At 43.8% G+C, this 16,895-nt stretch overlaps 1 protein-coding gene across 2 annotated transcripts in view; it reads right to left on the bottom strand.

The window, feature by feature from the left end:
* The window catches only part of CCBE1 (collagen and calcium binding EGF domains 1), a 244,194-nt gene that overhangs the window by 75,829 nt on the left and 151,470 nt on the right, over window positions 1–16,895 (bottom strand). The window lies entirely within an intron of this gene.

Raw genomic sequence — 16,895 nt, 5'->3', positions numbered from 1 at the left:
TGTGTGGATACACGTAATGGAAAACGACAGATTGGTTAAAATGTTCTTAAAACGTCTTCTCATATGGAGTCTGACGCTTGGGAATCACTCTTCTGAGAGTTAATTCCTGTGCTTCACCACAAAACATTGTCCATTATAGAAGCATTTTAGTTGGAGGCTTCCAACCTCCGATCTAATGACATTGAGCCATTGGGAGCATTGGTGATGCAGCATTTTAAAAAAGAATCCATGAAAGTTAAAATCATTAGTACTAGCCCCGAAGCTGGCCCTGAGTACCTAGAGCCTATTTTTGACTTTTGCTCTGGGAATGATGCCGAAGACATTGGATTCACCACCACCCTACCACCTTTTTTTAACATCTTTATTAGAGTATAATTGCTTTACAATAGTGTGTCAGTTTCTGCTTTATAACAAAGTGAATCAGTTATACATATACATATATCCCCATATCTCTTCCCTCTTGCATCTCCCTCCCTCCCACCTTCCCTATCCCACCCCTCTAGGTGGTCACAAAGCACCGAGCTGATCTCCCTGTGCTATGCACCTGCTTCCCACTAGCTGTCTATTTTACGTTTGGTAGTGTATATATGTCCATGGAGTTAAAATTCAACTGTGTAAGTTGAATAATGCTTTACTGTGTCTCCAAGACTTTTTCCCAAGCAGCTAAAACCCTTGACGCACATCTTGAGGCTGGCATCTTTGCTGTTTGTGCACCTGTAGGCACTGACAAAAATATCCTAACTGCTGCCTGGGTATAGTGAATGAAAAACACACCTCAATTTCGGAGATGTTAAAAACACACACACACACAATAGCTAACTTAGAATTGATGACATTTAATCATCAACCAAATGTTAAATGTTATCGCATTCTAGTATAGAGAACTTGACCATCTCACAGCTCCTGAATGAGGGTCCCCAGTGCATCATCGTTCAGAACCCCTCCCTCCCCACCATCGGTGAACACCAGTCTTGAAGGGGCCCACCCATAAGCTGGGCTAAGCCAATCAAATTTGCGCTGGAGTTTTAATTGACAGAGATCGATGTCATCAGTCAGCTGTGGGGAACAGAGCAGAGCCGAGCATCAATCAGCCCTAAAGCTGGGGTAGCCTTTTCTGCGGGGTTGGGGAGGGTGCTGTGTGTTGACTAACCGCAGGAAGATGGTCAAATGAAGAGGCAGAATGAGAAAACTCAGAGAAGTTGTAACAAGAGCGAACAGGCGCTTAAGGAGACCGAGAAAAGTAACTTTGGCCTTTGACTTTCCAACTTCTTGATCACGTGAGGCTCGGGCATACTTCATTTTCTGTCCTTGGGTTTGGTGGTCCCTCTGTAGCCTTACAATTAACCCTCATTTTCATCTGAGATAGATTTTTGGCTTCTGGCAACCAGAAGGGCTATGGTTGGAGGAGCTGGGAACTCTATCCCCAAACTCAGCCATCAGGGGATGGAACTGAGAACATGCCGGGCACCTCACCATCCCCTGTAAACCAGGCCGAGCAGGTGTGCAGAGCTGGGCATCTTAGCCTGATAGTGGCGGCCCCAGGGAGCCTCAGAAGAGAGCGCGGGGCTCCTCAGCCCGCAGTGGAGACCCCCTTTCCCGTGGACCTTCCCAAAGTCCGGCTGGTAGGAACGGCATGCCGTCTGCTGGATGAGATTAGGCTGGGTTGCCAATGAGGGGGAAAATCAGTATCACTGAGGGATGTGTGAGGGCACAGGCCCTGGTAGGAAGAAGAGCATGTCCACGGCCTTCACGCGGGGCGGGGGGCAGGGATGGATGTGTGTGTGTGAAGGACCGGCTCTCACTTCTTCCCGGCCTCCTCCCTGGGTCCCATCCTCCACCCAGACCGGGCAGGGCAGACAACAGGGCTCTCCCAAGTCCCTTTGTTACAGAAGATTCAGGGGGTAAAAAAAAAAAAAAAAAAAAAAAAGGGAGTTCCTTCTTCAGAGAATGCGTAGTTTTCTTGAAGCAAGGGGCAAGGTTTCTCAGTTTAAGAGAACTGAAAAGCAGCGTGGGTGCAGGTACCAGGGGGAGTCTGAGGGGAAGCAGTTCAGTCTAGAAGGAAGGAAATGCCTTTCCTGTCTGGCTTTCCAGGAAAGGCTGAATCTCAGCTGTAGTCTTTCTTCTCGGTGAATTCTCTGAGACTGCCAGGTGCCAAGATGTCAGCCAAGACTTCCTGACACCTGCCAGGTGTGGAAGTGGCAGGACAGGCGGGCAGCTCTAAGCTCCATCAAGGACATGGGAGGGCCGGGCTTCGGGGTGGATGAGCGTGGAGCCCCCGGGAGCTTCCGGTGGCCGAAGAAAGCCTGTGAATCTGGAGGGGGCACAGAAGATATCCCTGGTTGCCCTGCAAATTGGCAAACGCTACACTTTGAGAGGGGAGGGGCCAGGCGACATTTAGGTGACAGAACCTCATCTGCAACTGAGCCCTGAATTAGAGGTAAGGAAACAGACTTAGAGCAGAAATTCAGACCCAAGTCTGACTGTTCCTTCTGTGGTCCACACTGTTTCCTAGGAAACAGGTGGAGGGCAGACCCCTTTCCGCTTTGGGGCAGGCTGTACGCTGTGCCTGGGCCACCACGGGCTGGCAGCTGGGGGACAAGGGGCTTGAACGGCCCTGCTGACGTCCATCGGACAGCAGCAGCAGCAGCTTGGAGTTTGGGGACCCTCGTAGTCATAACAAGAACAGCAGTGTGACCACCACCTGGTAGGGGGGCCACGGCTTTTCCATCCTTTTCCAAGAACTTCCACACACACCATACCGCTCACCTCTCCCAAATTCGGAAGATCAGTAAGCTCTTCAAGGGAGGGGACCACTCCTGCATCTTTTACAGCCTCTAGCAGACTGCTGCTAGGCAGTGCAGTACACAGTGGCACTTAATAAGTGCTGATTACCTTGTCTGGACTCTTGGGAGCTCCTGTTACTTGGCTCCTCCATCAACACATGGCCCTCCCAGTGAGTGGAGTGGAGAGCAAGGTCTTCGCTGCTTTGATCCGGCACTTTGTTTTCCCAAGGCTCAGCCCTCGGTGCAGCCAAAACCAGCAACCTCACAGGTTCGTCTGACTTGGAAAAGTACGGGTAACATTTGCAGCTGGCTCAGACCCTGAGGTTGAAGCCTTGTGCGTGTAGGAGTAGCTTCTGGCTGGAGCTTTGTTTGCTGTGGAATACAGACTTCCCTTGGGGAATTCAGGCATGTTTTTCTTCTTTTTCTCAAAAATAAAATAAAATAAAAAGGCTGCAGCCCTAATTTAAGTGACATCTGCTGACTTTAAAGCACACACACTTAATCCTTACCCCGGAGCACTATTGCCATGACACAGAAAGCTTTTTGGTTTCAATCATCAAAACACAAGGGAAAAGTCATCCATTTCAGGAGGTACACTTTAAGCTGTTTTGGCCATAGTTCCTTAGATTTTTCAGTGGTCGTCAATAAATCTCTAATTCCAATTTCTGACCCTCCTGATTCGAGCTCAATTGTACTATGGAGGACGCCAGGAATTATAATAACCAGGGACTCATCCATATGGTTTTACTTTTATGTTTGCAAAGTTGAGAAGCAGGAAGTTCTGATATTTATTTTACCTTTAAAATTTGTGCACATTGTAGCTTTCTCCAAAGATGATATAAAGTAGTATAAAGTGATACATGAACAAGGGTAAGAAGTGAGAGCGCAAGAAAAAGCAGAACTAGAATGAAGCCCCCAGTAGAAAATGTACAGGGGTCACAACCCACCTACTGGCCACGACGAGCCACGAATCAGGTTCTCAAGTTTTCAAGCCGGTGTTGTAGTTACGCAAATAAGAGCTATGTTTTATTTAAAGACCAACTTTTCAAGAATCACTATCATAGAGGTTAGTAATTAAAATACTAACTACTTATTAAGCGCCTACTACATGCCAGGGATGGTACTAAATACTTTCTCTGCAAACAAGAGGGGTTGCTTCTCCCAAGAAGGGCCTTGAGCTGCCATTTGCCCATAAATGGTCTCATTTCCAAAATCAGGCGATGAAGATTCTCCTTAGACCTTCTCTGGGCTACTCTGCTCTGAGTTTCTGAGAGCAGCAACTCATGGTGTTCTGATTCCATCTCCGAACAGTTCATTTGGATTGTCAACACAGACCCTCCTGCAAGCCTATCTTGGACACAATTTCAGGTTAGAAGGCCAAGGTGATTTTTGAAAATTAATTCATCTTTGATGAAAATTAACAGTAAGAAAAACGATGCTTTGGGAAAACCACCATCACCTTAAAAATTGTGTTGGTTCTACGTTACTTTCCTCTAGTCCTTGTAAGATCATCTTTGGAGGGAGGCAGGAGAAAAGAGAGGCTGAGGTATCAGGCTGCCCAAATGCAAATCCTGTCTCTGCTGTGTCTTGGACAAGCTAATCTCTCTGAGCCTCAGTTTTCTCACCTGCAAAATGGGCACAATAGGAGGATCTACTTTATAGGTTCTGAGGGGAGGTTGGGGGTATAATGCAAGTCACGCTTAGGTATGGCGCTTGCCTTATCTTGGTGCTCAAGACACATTCGTGTTTTTATCTTCTAATTAACTTTGCAGAGCACAACTGCCCTTATTCAAAGAAGCCAGGTTGCCGAGGAAAGGGACCCAGGACAAAGATTTTCCTCTTCAGAAAGACCTCTACTTTCTCTCTCTGGCTAGGAATGCAAATATCTCCAACTCTTCATTAAAGCTAAGGGATAAGAAAGAGCCAGTGAAAATGAGAAGGGCCAGCAAGCATGTCAAGTAGCCGATAGCGGAGGTCAATGTTTGTTGTTGCAACTGTACCTCGTGGATGGCTGTAAGTCATTAACATTCCACTGATAGGGGGTAAAATGATCTGTGCTAAAAAGGAAAGTTGGTGGGGGGAGGGTCACCAGGGTTTATCTTTGTTTACCCTCTTGTTATGACTCATCTTCAGGGTCTGTTTCTCTTTTTAGGAGATGATTTGGCTCATTACCACAGACCTTCCTGGCTTGCTAACCAAATTTCCATTTAATTGGCCTCCACATTGTGATCTGGTTGCGGAGACGCCTGACGCTTTGGAGTCCAGTCCTCAGTCCCTCAGCCCCTGCGTGCAGGGTTATAGTGTAATGTGGTAAAGGTGTATGATAACCTGCAAAGCGGCTGCCGGAACATCACAGCAAGTGCTGCGAATGTACTGGAGTGTCCACGATGGCTGCCCACGCCACTATGTGCCAGGACAGAGTCTCTGTCCAAACTCAACTATTTCACTTGGGTTTTCCTTAGCACCGTGTGACCATCTTTCCTACCAATGTCTCATATTCAGGTCACCCTGAAATACACCAAATACTTATTAAGTTTCCTACTGCTAGCCAGTTCACTTGAATACCACTTTTTTGCCTGGTATTTTTATCCGTACTTTAAACTACACAATCAGAAGTGTCTAAATCAAGGGTGCACATTCTTCCCATGGCAGGTGGGACAGATCGTTGGAGATGGGGTTCTTGAACTGCACTAGTCATGTAACATCTATGCTTCTAGTTCCTCATTTTTGCAAGAAGGGGAATAGATGAGACCGCTAAAGCCCTTGTGAGCAGAGGATGCTGAGAGAGCAGGGCATCCAACTGAACTGTATCACTGCAAACATCAGTTCTCTCAAACAAGTTGTTTTTTTACACTGTTGTTGACTAATGGTAGGGAATCCTGGGCATGTGGCATTCTTGGAATATTCAATTTGGCCACCTTGGGGGCAAGGTTCCCTTTGTTGGGGTAGGAGGAATTTTCACCTGTTTTTAATGTGTGTTCACAATGATGGTTATTTTGGCTTTGCTTCAGGTAAAAAAAAAAAAAAAAGTCATTTATTCATATGTAAAGAATCCAGTGCCATGGAGGCACTACATATGACCTACATACACCTTAAACCAAAGCTTACTGGTTCACCTATAATGCACACCATTATCTTATTTTTGATCCATTAAGTATCATTGGACCCCGGAGCCCCCGTCATGTGGAAGCCTCATTTTAAGATTGAGTGTGTGTGCACTGATTAGGTGAGACCATCTGATAAGTTGTGTTTTTTCTTCTTAGAGTCCTTAAAACTAGACGCTCCTAACAGCAAGCAAACAAAGAAATGGGCTCTCTGGGCACTTGGTTTTTCTACTAAGCCATGAGCAATTGAGCTGGCAGTGGGTTAGAGCCATAGCCACAGAGATTGGAACAGATAACAAACACTTTCTTGACCACACAACACATATGGTCAAAGGGATGAGGGAGTTTCAAAGATTAAAACAGATGCCTCACAGCTCAGCACGTCCATGACTGTTGGGTGGCGGGGGAATGCCACGTCCCACGACACTGTCCGTGGTTCTGAACCCAGCAGGGCACTTCTCTGGGAAGCTGGGGTGGAGGAAACTCGCACCGCTATTGCCTGACCTGTGATCAACATCTGAGAAAGGAGGAGATGACATTCTGTGGGTTTGGGCATAAAACAGTAGGATCGAAGGAGTGCTGGGACCCCGGGGGTGGTTCAACATTTTTCTGAAGATGCACTCATGGTAGCTCTTAAAAAAAAACCAAAAAACACCAATTCTTCAGGCTTCCCCTCTAGGGGGCTTCTCAGATCTTGGACAGGAGTCAGTGTGCAATAATATAGTAACATCAAACACATTTAATGCTCACTGTGTTCCAGCCACTGTTCTAATCACTCACACACGCAAACACAAATGTGTGTGTATATATGTGTGTTTAAATATACACACACAAACGTGTGTTTATATTTGTGTGTGTATATATGTGTGTACACACACACATCTGTGTCAAGAACTTAGAGTTTTCAATACCTATCCCTTCCTTGACATGAGTAGTTACTTTCTTGGAAAATCAGATTTCAAAACATCAGAGAGATCTTTAAAAATGTTCTTTCTTCAGAACCATCACCATCTCTCCGGTGGGAATCTTCTGAAGTTCCTTTCTTTTCGTGGCTTATGTATTTGAGTGAATATGTTTATATGTCACACAGGCTAGGAGGAAGACAAGAAACCCATGAATTATTAGCATATTAAGATTTGGAGCGGGGGGCCGGGGCGGTGATGGAGAGGCACACTGAGAGTACCTAGTGGCCAGCTAGCCCGATCGCCGCAAATTCACAGATTAGGAAACCAAAGCTCAACTCTGAGTTGCTGCCCGGATTCCCACTGGGAGTCCCTCTGCCCCTGTGTGTTTATCCTCTTCTTTGGTTTCCACCCAGTAGTAGGCAGAGTGTCCCGTTAACGCTTATGTACATTCTGTTAAACGGTCATAATTCAAAAACACAAACCATTCATAAGATTAACTATAAACAATTCTCAGTCATGTGTTTGCTTATGGGTCTTCCCTGTTTGCCCATCACTCTCTTTATTCTTCACGTAGTTTAAGGCCCGTATGTTAAGCTTCCCTAGTGGCGGATCAGTGGGTCACTTCCCCTCAAACAGCGTAGAACGCAGTATCGGTGGCACGCGGATGGTGTGGCCATTAAGTTACAGGGAGACGTGCTGAAGCAGATACTATTGGGGTCCCACCCGAAGTTTTCGAGGCCAACGTGCAGCAGCTGGCAGCTGTATCACTTTACCTGAGGGCCTTTCTCTGGCTCCTGGAGCCTACAGGCCTGCTGGCAGGGCCACCCAAAGTGCGGAAGTGCCAGGGAATTAACACCTCCCTGGGAGCAGCCCTCAACCAATGGCTGGCAGCTCCTGGCCCCCGGCTCTAATTGTATACTATTCCCAGAGTTCCCAGCAGGATGAGCTCCAGGCCCCCACGGTGGTAACTTGCTTCAAGCACACCCTCTATCAGCCACCTTCCCTACTCTGTCTCACTTCCTCCCAAGTGTTCCCTGGGATCACCTCCCAGAAATACTACACGTGCTTAAATCCTGGTTGCAGGGTCAGCTTCTGGGGGGACCAAACTAAAACCCACTACCAAGTACACCTCCGTTGCTAGAAAAGAGCCGTCAGAGCAGGCGAGTGGGGGGCGCACAGACTCGGATCAGGCAGGCTGCTCTTCCCGCCCGCACTTCGAGAGAGGCTTCCCCCTGGGTCTCGGACCCTGTCCAGCTCTACAGCCCTTCCACCAAGAGTCTCACACTTCGGGTCAATGCCAGCTCTGAGGTCCTCAGGCTTCCTTGGAAGGGAACACGCTAAGAAGAATGAAATAAGAGACAGAGGAGGAGAAAAAACAGATATAGCGGGTTGTGGATGCAGGCTAACCCTATACTAAATATGAGAATGAGCCCTCTGGATGCAAGATTGTCTCTGCTGGCGATTCCGGATGAGCTAGGACATGTAGGGCTTCCCAGAGTCTTTGTTTCAAATCAAATAAATCAGTTCTCTTCTGGTTAAAGATTGTTCAAATGGTGTGGCAGGGAGAGAGGGGACAAAAGGAAACAGACCCAGTACTTTATACCTAGATCTGGTTTTATCTCAGAAAAAGCTGTGATATACCATCACCACTCAGCAACATGCAGGATTTGTGACTGAGATGGGATTACTCTCAGTGTTATGGAGTCAGTACTCTGAAGTTTTTGGAGTTTATCAATAACCTAACACAAAGTTATAAAGCTCATTAAAATGCAAATTCAAAGCGATACGTACACACATGTGTATCTGTATGTTTAATCCATCCATCCAAGTAATTTACTGAACGTCTACTCTGTGACAGGCACCGTGGGAGGTGCTGGCAGAAAAGATGCTAAGCCTGTCCTCAAAGTTTACAGCCCAGTGTGGGAGAATGCCATTCAATCTTACACATACAGAATTGCAAGTGTGAAAGGCATGTTTTTCGAATGATAATAGCCAGAGTAAGTGAGAATCTGCAGAAATAAGCCTTCTCATACTATGCTGGCTGAAATAATCACCCATAATTCCAAAACGCAGAATACTAAGCTTCTGGCAATTACCCGTTCACTCTCTTATATGCATTCGATTTTTAAAAAATAGTTGAGATCATACTGATATACTACTGTGTAGGCTGCTTCTTTCACTTCATTCATAGCCTGAGCATTTTACCTCAAAATCTTTAATGTCTGATGGCCACAAAGTTTTGCTATTTTTAGACCCAATTTTACTACCTTCTGTGCTATATTTAATAGATCTTTTCATAACCTTTGGCCTCATCTTTAAGATTTGCTTAAACTCAATTACTTGGTCCAAGTTCTGGGGTATTTTCAAGGTTTTCAAATCATAACCATTTTTTTAAAATTAGAAAAACAGCTTATTCTCCACACTTCAATTTAAAAGTAACATGTGAATCTGATCAACTTTTACATAAAATTAATAGCTTTTACTAAATATCCAGAAGAAATGGCTTCTACTGGAAAGATCTCATCTCTTCCAAAGGAAACATGTCCCCCGTTATGTAGGATTCTTGCATTATCGACATTAAGGTGTCAAATGTAATTTTGGTCCGTCAACAAGAGGAGTTTTGGATGAAGTGGAATTCAGCACAGGCTATGTTTACCTGCTTGACTTAACAACAATTCAGTCAGCTTTCTAGTGAGAAAGTCTGTTCAAACTTTCTCCAAGGAACTTTTTTTTTTTGGCCGTGGCATGCGGGATCTTAGTTCCCAGACCAGGGATCGAAACTGTGCCCCCTGCAGTGGAAGCTCGGAATCCTAATTCCCTGAACCAGGGAATTCCCAGAACTTCTTGAAATAGGGACTTCTTAGATAAATGTCAAAATATCCACACAGGGAGGGGCAACGTGTTACAATTTTACACACAAACACACACACACACACACACACACACACACACACCAGCTGACAAAACCCACAGAAGGAAACAAGGTTGACCCCTACGATTCAGAATATTTGAATTCCTGTTTCCGGATGTGATTCTGGTGGATGCCGCCCTATGGATGCAATTTCTATAATGATTTTGAGTTGAGCTAAATTTGGCAGATTGCCAAAATGAACATCGTATTTACCATCACTTCCTTCTCTGAAAAATGTTCATTCAAAGCCTTACAATCTTGACATATTCAACACAAATGTAAATGAATCCACTTTGGCACAAGGCTTCTCACAATTATAGCAGTGTACACAGTTGGGTGTTTTGTTGAAATCACAATTTTTGAAAACTAATAGATTGTTGTTGGTTTTCAGTCACAAAAGGACCAGAGAGCTATTTTTCTGGAACAGTATTCTCCTAATGCTGCACTTCTCCTGTTACTCAATCCATCTGTCTTCAGCCCTCAGCCAGAGTGCAGACTTTATAGCCCAGGGTGGAACATTTAACCTTCCCTGCCAACATCCTCTAATCCCATGTGTTACACTCACATTCAAATATTGCTCCATAAGAGCTGAGATGACTATTTTAAGCAAACAAGAATGTTTGCTAAGTTGAAAATTAAGAGCCAACTTCTGAAGAGCATTACGCGCCTAAAAATCCCCCAATTCTGACTTTGATATGCATCACAAGTGTGATTTTGGATCTATTTCATGATTTCAACACAATATAGACTTCCCTGGTTCTTGGTTGCGGTGACGATGCAGAAAAGTATGCATGAGCTACGAGGGCTGCAAATGCGTCTGGCTGTAACGCGTCCTTCCCATGGGAAAAAAAAAATCACTTTTTTTGAGAAGCATTTCCCAAAAATATGAGGGGTCAACAGGGAATTTCAAGAGGATTTTGGGAACAGCACACGGCCCTTATAATCAGCAGTGGGTTCAAGGGCTCTTCTGTAGAGTCTGTTCCTACTTCCCACCCTACGTCTCTGAGTACTGCTGCCTGTCAAGGATTTCCTTCTTCTGTGTTTACCTCACTCTAGGCACAGGTGGTGTAAAAAGAAATCACACATCATCACTGGCCTCTTCTCACAAACCAAGCCATCATGGCACTTGACCTAGTTTTGTTTCTATTTTGTTTTTTAATGTGGAGAAAGTGCTACTGGCCATCTGTAGGCTTTGCAGAATGAAAAATTTGTGAGAATTTTTACTTTTAAAAGAGTAAATTCATTGGACTTAAATTTTTTTCTCAAGAAAATGTTCCTTAAGTCATGCTTCTTTTTTCCTCAATCCTAAATACGGAAACACTATCTGATTATACAAATTTGGAAAACGTAAAGTGTGAAAAAATGACAAATGTTTCATAATCCCACTCCTTGTAAATACGGTTTACATTTTACTGTAGAATGCGTATATTACACATATTACACAAAATTAGGACTGAACTCTTCATACTATTTTATTCGTGGCTTTAATTTGAAAATCTTCTATCTTCTGTAATTAAACATTTTGTGAACACATGACTTTGGTTACATTATTCTATCAGAGGGTTAAACCATGTTTAACTTTTCTCCTTTTATTGTATATTTGTATGGTCTGAAGTTCTATGCTAAGACAAATAATCCTTTAATAGACACCTTTTACATGAACCCTGGTTATTTCCTTATCATATGTTCCTAAACAGGACTGAAAGGTTCTTGATTGCCAAATCACTGTCCAGAAAGTTCCAACACTCCTGTCGGCATGATGTAAAAACATCCACCCTCTTTCACCCTCATCAGCATTGAGTACCAAGTTTAAAAAACTGTCTGCCAGTTGAAGACGCACGTGTTCATCTTGGTGCAGTAACAGTGGTGGGAATTAAGATACATTCCACTCCCAGCTTAGAGAGACGGCTCGGGCAGATAATCTCGGTGGGCAGGCACTTCAGTAGAGAGGCCAGTGTGTGTACCGATAAAGTGCCCAGACCCAGAAGTCAGTCATTCTGGGTTTGTTATTACCAGCTGGGTGGTCTTAGACAAGTTACCTAACTTCTCTGTGTCTCAATGTCTTTAACTGTATAATGGGAACTTTAATATCTATACCTCAACGGCAGTGAAGTTTAAATGCCTGGCTCACAGCATATACTCAATAAATATCAACATTCTATTACAGTTGTTATAAACTATAAGCTGTAATAACTGTTAAGGTGATTTCACATGTACTTATTAAACTTTATTTTGAAGACAATGATAAATCCTGGGTCTCCGCCTGGGCTCTGTGCACCGCACACGACACCCATTTGCACGGGACAGCCTTTGGCATCGGTGATGTGATCCTAAGATATTTGCCCTTCTATGTGCATCTGATTGAGAGAAACATTTCTGTGACTGACTTGAGTTCTCCACCCAGGAGAGTAAGGTCACAACAGGCCACCTCCTTAACTAAAACAAGCCCTTACAGAGAGTCATTTTATTGCTGATTACAAAGGCCCTTCAAACTTCATTACTACAAAGCCACAAGAAACCTGGTCCTAAGATATCGATACTTTCCGTAAAGGAAGCCAGGCTACTGGCTGAGCAAAAAGTCTGCTGTGTAGGTTAGAGAGCACAGGATACAGCGACCCAAGGCTCAAATCCCCGAATCCTGGCTGGGTCTGTAGCTTGTTCCCTCACAAAGAATGTGTGTGCCTCCCTGCACCGTGTCCCCCACGGGGCCTCGTGCTGTTGGCTCACATCCACTAAATGCCCCTTTTAGGACTCAGGACGCCCTCCTTATCGAGCTAAGCTGTTTAGAAAAGAAAATCTGTTTGGGAGATGATCTAAAGCCAGCTTTAGCCTCTGCTTTATGAGTTAGCCGTAAGGGCAAGAGGCAAAACCAAACTCAGCCCCTGGACCAAGAATGTGCCCTTCAGGTCTTAAACAGCTGCAGGGTCCTTAGCTCCAGCCTCCATCTGGACTAGTTTTTGAGTCCAGGAACCAAAAGTCAACTCTCCTCCTTCACATTTAGATGGCTATGCACTAAGTTGGTGTTGGGTTATTAAACTCTCCTTAAAATCATCTATATCACCAAAAATAGGCACCCCCCCAAAAAAACCCACCCAACCAAAAAAACCCAAACCGCAAAATGTCTCTGGCCCCATCACCGTGTTATCCAATTAAGCAGATTCAATTAGTTCAAGTCCATCATTTGGTTTCTGAGATGTCAGGTTCCTGCTGGGTATACAGCTACTAGGTCTGGGCTGAGTTTTACAAGTCAGCAAGGGGCTCCTCTGATTTAACCCTCCCTAAGCAGAAAAAATAACCAAGGCTTCAATAGGTTTACACTCCAAGGATTATAGCTATCCAACTGGTACACATGGTCAGTCTAGCTTGGTACCAACAGATGGAACTTTCTAGAAAGAAAGTAGTAGACTCTTATGGGAATAAGACTGAAGTCAGAGGGACCGGGTAGAAGGAGAGGCCGTTACCGAGGTCGAGAGAAGACAAGGGATAAACATCATCGGGGGATGGATTGAAGAAATAATTACTTAGAAATTTAACCCAGAGGCGGGCTGATAGATTGGATATGGGAGACGAGAAAGAATCAGGGGCAACTTCTATGTTTCTACCAAAGTTGTGAGTGGGCAGTGTTGCTAACGTTGGAACTAAAAAAATGAGCAAGTGGTGGTTGGGGGCAAAATCCGGAACCTTAAGTTCTTCTGGAATATCAAGTAGATGAGCTCAGCCATCAATGAGCCTGAACTGGAGGGAAAATTTGGAGTCATCAGCCATCAGTCATTAGATGAGCTCAGCCATCAATGAGCCTGAACTGGAGGGAAAATTTGGAGTCATCAGCCACAGAGGGGAAGTGACTGGTGCAATCTTAAGAGACGTGCCCCCAGGGAGCAGAGAGAGAGGAGCGCTGAGCTGAGGATGGAGCCTTGGAGAACAGCAGTGAGCATGCCGTGCAGGGAAGGTCAAAGAGATGGGAACCAGCGAGAGTACGTTCAAGAAAGCTGAGAGGGGAGAGAGCCTCAATGAGAAACAAGGGCCACAATAAGAGCTGAAAAATTAACGCCGCATGTGGTAAGAGGATCTTTTGTTGACCTCAAGAAGAACAATTTCAGAAGAGCAGTGAGGAAAAACCGTATCACTATGGCACTGGGGAGAAAAGAGGAAAATGAAGCCAGGGAGAGAGCAAACCTGGATGATTCTTTCAAGAAATCTGGATGCTAAATGAGGGGAGAGAGACTGCCAAGAGCCAGCAGGAGTGTTGGAGTATTTTTTTTAAGGGAGAAATAGTCAGAAAATAACTGAGTTAAGATGACCAACAGAGCAAGGTCTTTGAGGAAGTAGGAGGGAATGGGGTCAAGGTCAGGGTTTACCTTGAATAGGAGGCTGAACATCCCATTTTTTGATACTAATTTTCAATTTCTCTCCTGTCTTTTTTTTATTAGCTGGCACTTATAAAAGTGACACGGCTTCTGGAATTCTCTGGAAAATCTGGCTTAAGCTATGGTTTACCACACAAAACAGAGGAACAAAGGATGAACAGAGTGATAAACACACACAGAGAACAATTTCCATAAAGCACCACTTTCCCATTGTTCTCAAATAGTTTTCTTCTCCAGTGCCTTGTTAATCAATAGCACTGTGTATTGTTTTTATTGTTATTGTAGATACAACTTTCCAAATTATGATCCAGCTAGCACTGGATCTAATTACTTGAGTTATCTAAAATATTATGTTTAAGAAAACAAATATTTTAATCTGATGCTTTATTAAAACGTGCATACTCTTCCATTCTGACTGTGTCAGCTAAGTAATGGCCATGAATCGATGGGTTCAAAATTATTTAAGTACAACACCAAAATCCCAGTGAGAACATCCTCTAGAGAGGACTGTCTTGTTAAATACATCCGAGTACTCAGTGTTCTTCCAACAGAATAAAGGATCACAGGGTGAGCTGAAAGATTTGATATCCCTCAAGTCAGTGAGCTGGCCATGCAATTACTGAACAAAAAGAACTCCCAACATTAAAAAAGAAATGACCCAGACACTGGAAATCCTGTCTCATCACTGCCCCCGCCAGAGTGAAAGACAAGAAGAGACACATTCAAGATAAAAATAAAAACCACATTTACTTTCAACCACATGTGATCTTTTCCTTCTCCTGTCCAAGACTCTCATGAGCTATCAAATCAAGCTTCTTATTAGAGAGAATAAAAGAAAAATAAGAGAAGCCAAAAAATATTTTGTCTTCAGGAACAAAACAATTATTAAGTACCTACTGTGTGTTTATGGGACTGTGTGTAAGACAAAAAAAACGATGCCTTCAAACAGCAACTCATTCAGGGACCAAGACACACAAGCATAAAATAAAAAGGATCCATTCAAGTTAGTAGCTGGCCAGCACAAATGTGTAGCAGAGACTTGAACGTTGCAGGCTTCCTGAGAATGTAATATAACAGGAGGCAATAGCCAAGGAAGATTTCTCAGAAGACACGGGAGTAGAATTAGGTCTGAAATAATGATTACCAGCCATGTCTATGACATTTCAGAAAAGAAAAGTGGGTGAGAGCAAAGGGATAAGTTCAAGACTGTACGAAGTTTCTCCGGGGCTTGGCGAGAGCAGAAGATGCATCTGGAAGCGTATGGGGATCCATCTGGAGAGGAGGGCGGGGGCCCCGTGGCGGAAGGACCTTGGGTACGGCAGTGAGGAAACTGGATGCGGGGGAGGCGCGTGTAGTCGTCCTGGTGGTCCTGGTAGCTGACACAAACACTGATTTTTTTTCATCATTAAAATCCCATTTTGTCCTACATATGGTTCCAGAAATACATAAAAGTAAGTAAAGAGAGCACGCGAGAGATAATCTTAAGGACAATGTAGTGTAACAGAAAGAGCCCTGAAATTCAAGTTAGGTTATCTGACTTCCAGCCCCAACTCTGTCAGTTTATCCTCCTGACTGGAGACAACTCACTCTGGTCACCTGTCCCTTGATTCTTCACTGAGGCAATGTGGAGTCAGATGACCACGTCTTCACCCACAGTTCTAACATCTAGGATTTCATGTACTAGCACTCCCCTCACAGGGTTGTTGTGAGTACAAATGACAAGTCGTGTAGAACACTTATCACAATGCCTGGCACATGGTAAATAAGCACTCAAAAAATGTCAGTGGCATTTGATGCAGTAGTATTAATTAGTTTAGAATTTGGTGGCTCGATACGATTACACGTGACTTAAGTTAACACAATTCAATAGACTGCCTGCCTATCCATTTGGAGAAATGGGTAATTAATGGTTGGGAGTTCACTTACAAAGATATTGTGATGTCACCTTAAAACTGGAGTATGCTGGATTGCAAGAGATTCTGTCTTACACTTTCTAAGGTTTTGCTGTTAACCTTAATATCTCAGAAAAGTCCACAATCTTAAAAATGTAAGGTGTTTAGAAGCATGCGTGGCCAGTAGCCAACACTACTGGAACGTTAACTATTACTCCTGCCTGGTTACTACTTTCAAATGGATGTCTCTGCAGTTCATCACAGGTGTGTTGGCCATTTAAAGCACACACAAAGCACAGAGATGATCTATGAGTCCTTGTGTCCTGATTAGTAGAAAAGCAATCAACAAAAACTTCAGTGAACTATTTGAAAAGAAACTGAAGAAAGTAGAGAAGGGGGGTGCAGCCACTATGGAAAACAGTATGGCGGTTCCTTAAAAAACTAAAAATAGAGTTACTATGGGGTCCACCAATCCCACTCTTAGGCATATATTCAGAAAAGACGAAAACTGATTTGAAAAGATACATGCACCCCAATGTTCAAAGCAGCACTATTTACAATAGCCAAGACATGGAAACAACCCAAATGCCCATCAACAGACGACTGGTTTAAGATGTGGTGTATATATATATATATATATATATATATATATATATATATATATATATATATATGTGTGTGTGTGTGTGTGTGTGTGTGTGTGTGTGTGTGTGTGTATGCACAATGGATTGTTAGCCATAAAAAATGAAATGCTGCCATTTGCAGCAACGTGGATGGACCTAGACAATATCATGCTAAGTAAGATAAAGACAAGTATTATACGATATCACTTACGTGTGGAATCTAAAAAAATAATACAAACAAATCTATATACAAAACAGAAACAGGCTCACAGACATAGAAAACAAACTTATGGTTACCAAACGGGAAAGG

Source organism: Balaenoptera physalus (genome assembly GCF_965194825.1).
Source record: "Balaenoptera physalus genome assembly, chromosome: 12".
Taxonomy (NCBI): domain Eukaryota; kingdom Metazoa; phylum Chordata; class Mammalia; order Artiodactyla; family Balaenopteridae; genus Balaenoptera; species Balaenoptera physalus.
This window is presented reverse-complemented; position numbering and strand designations above follow the sequence as displayed.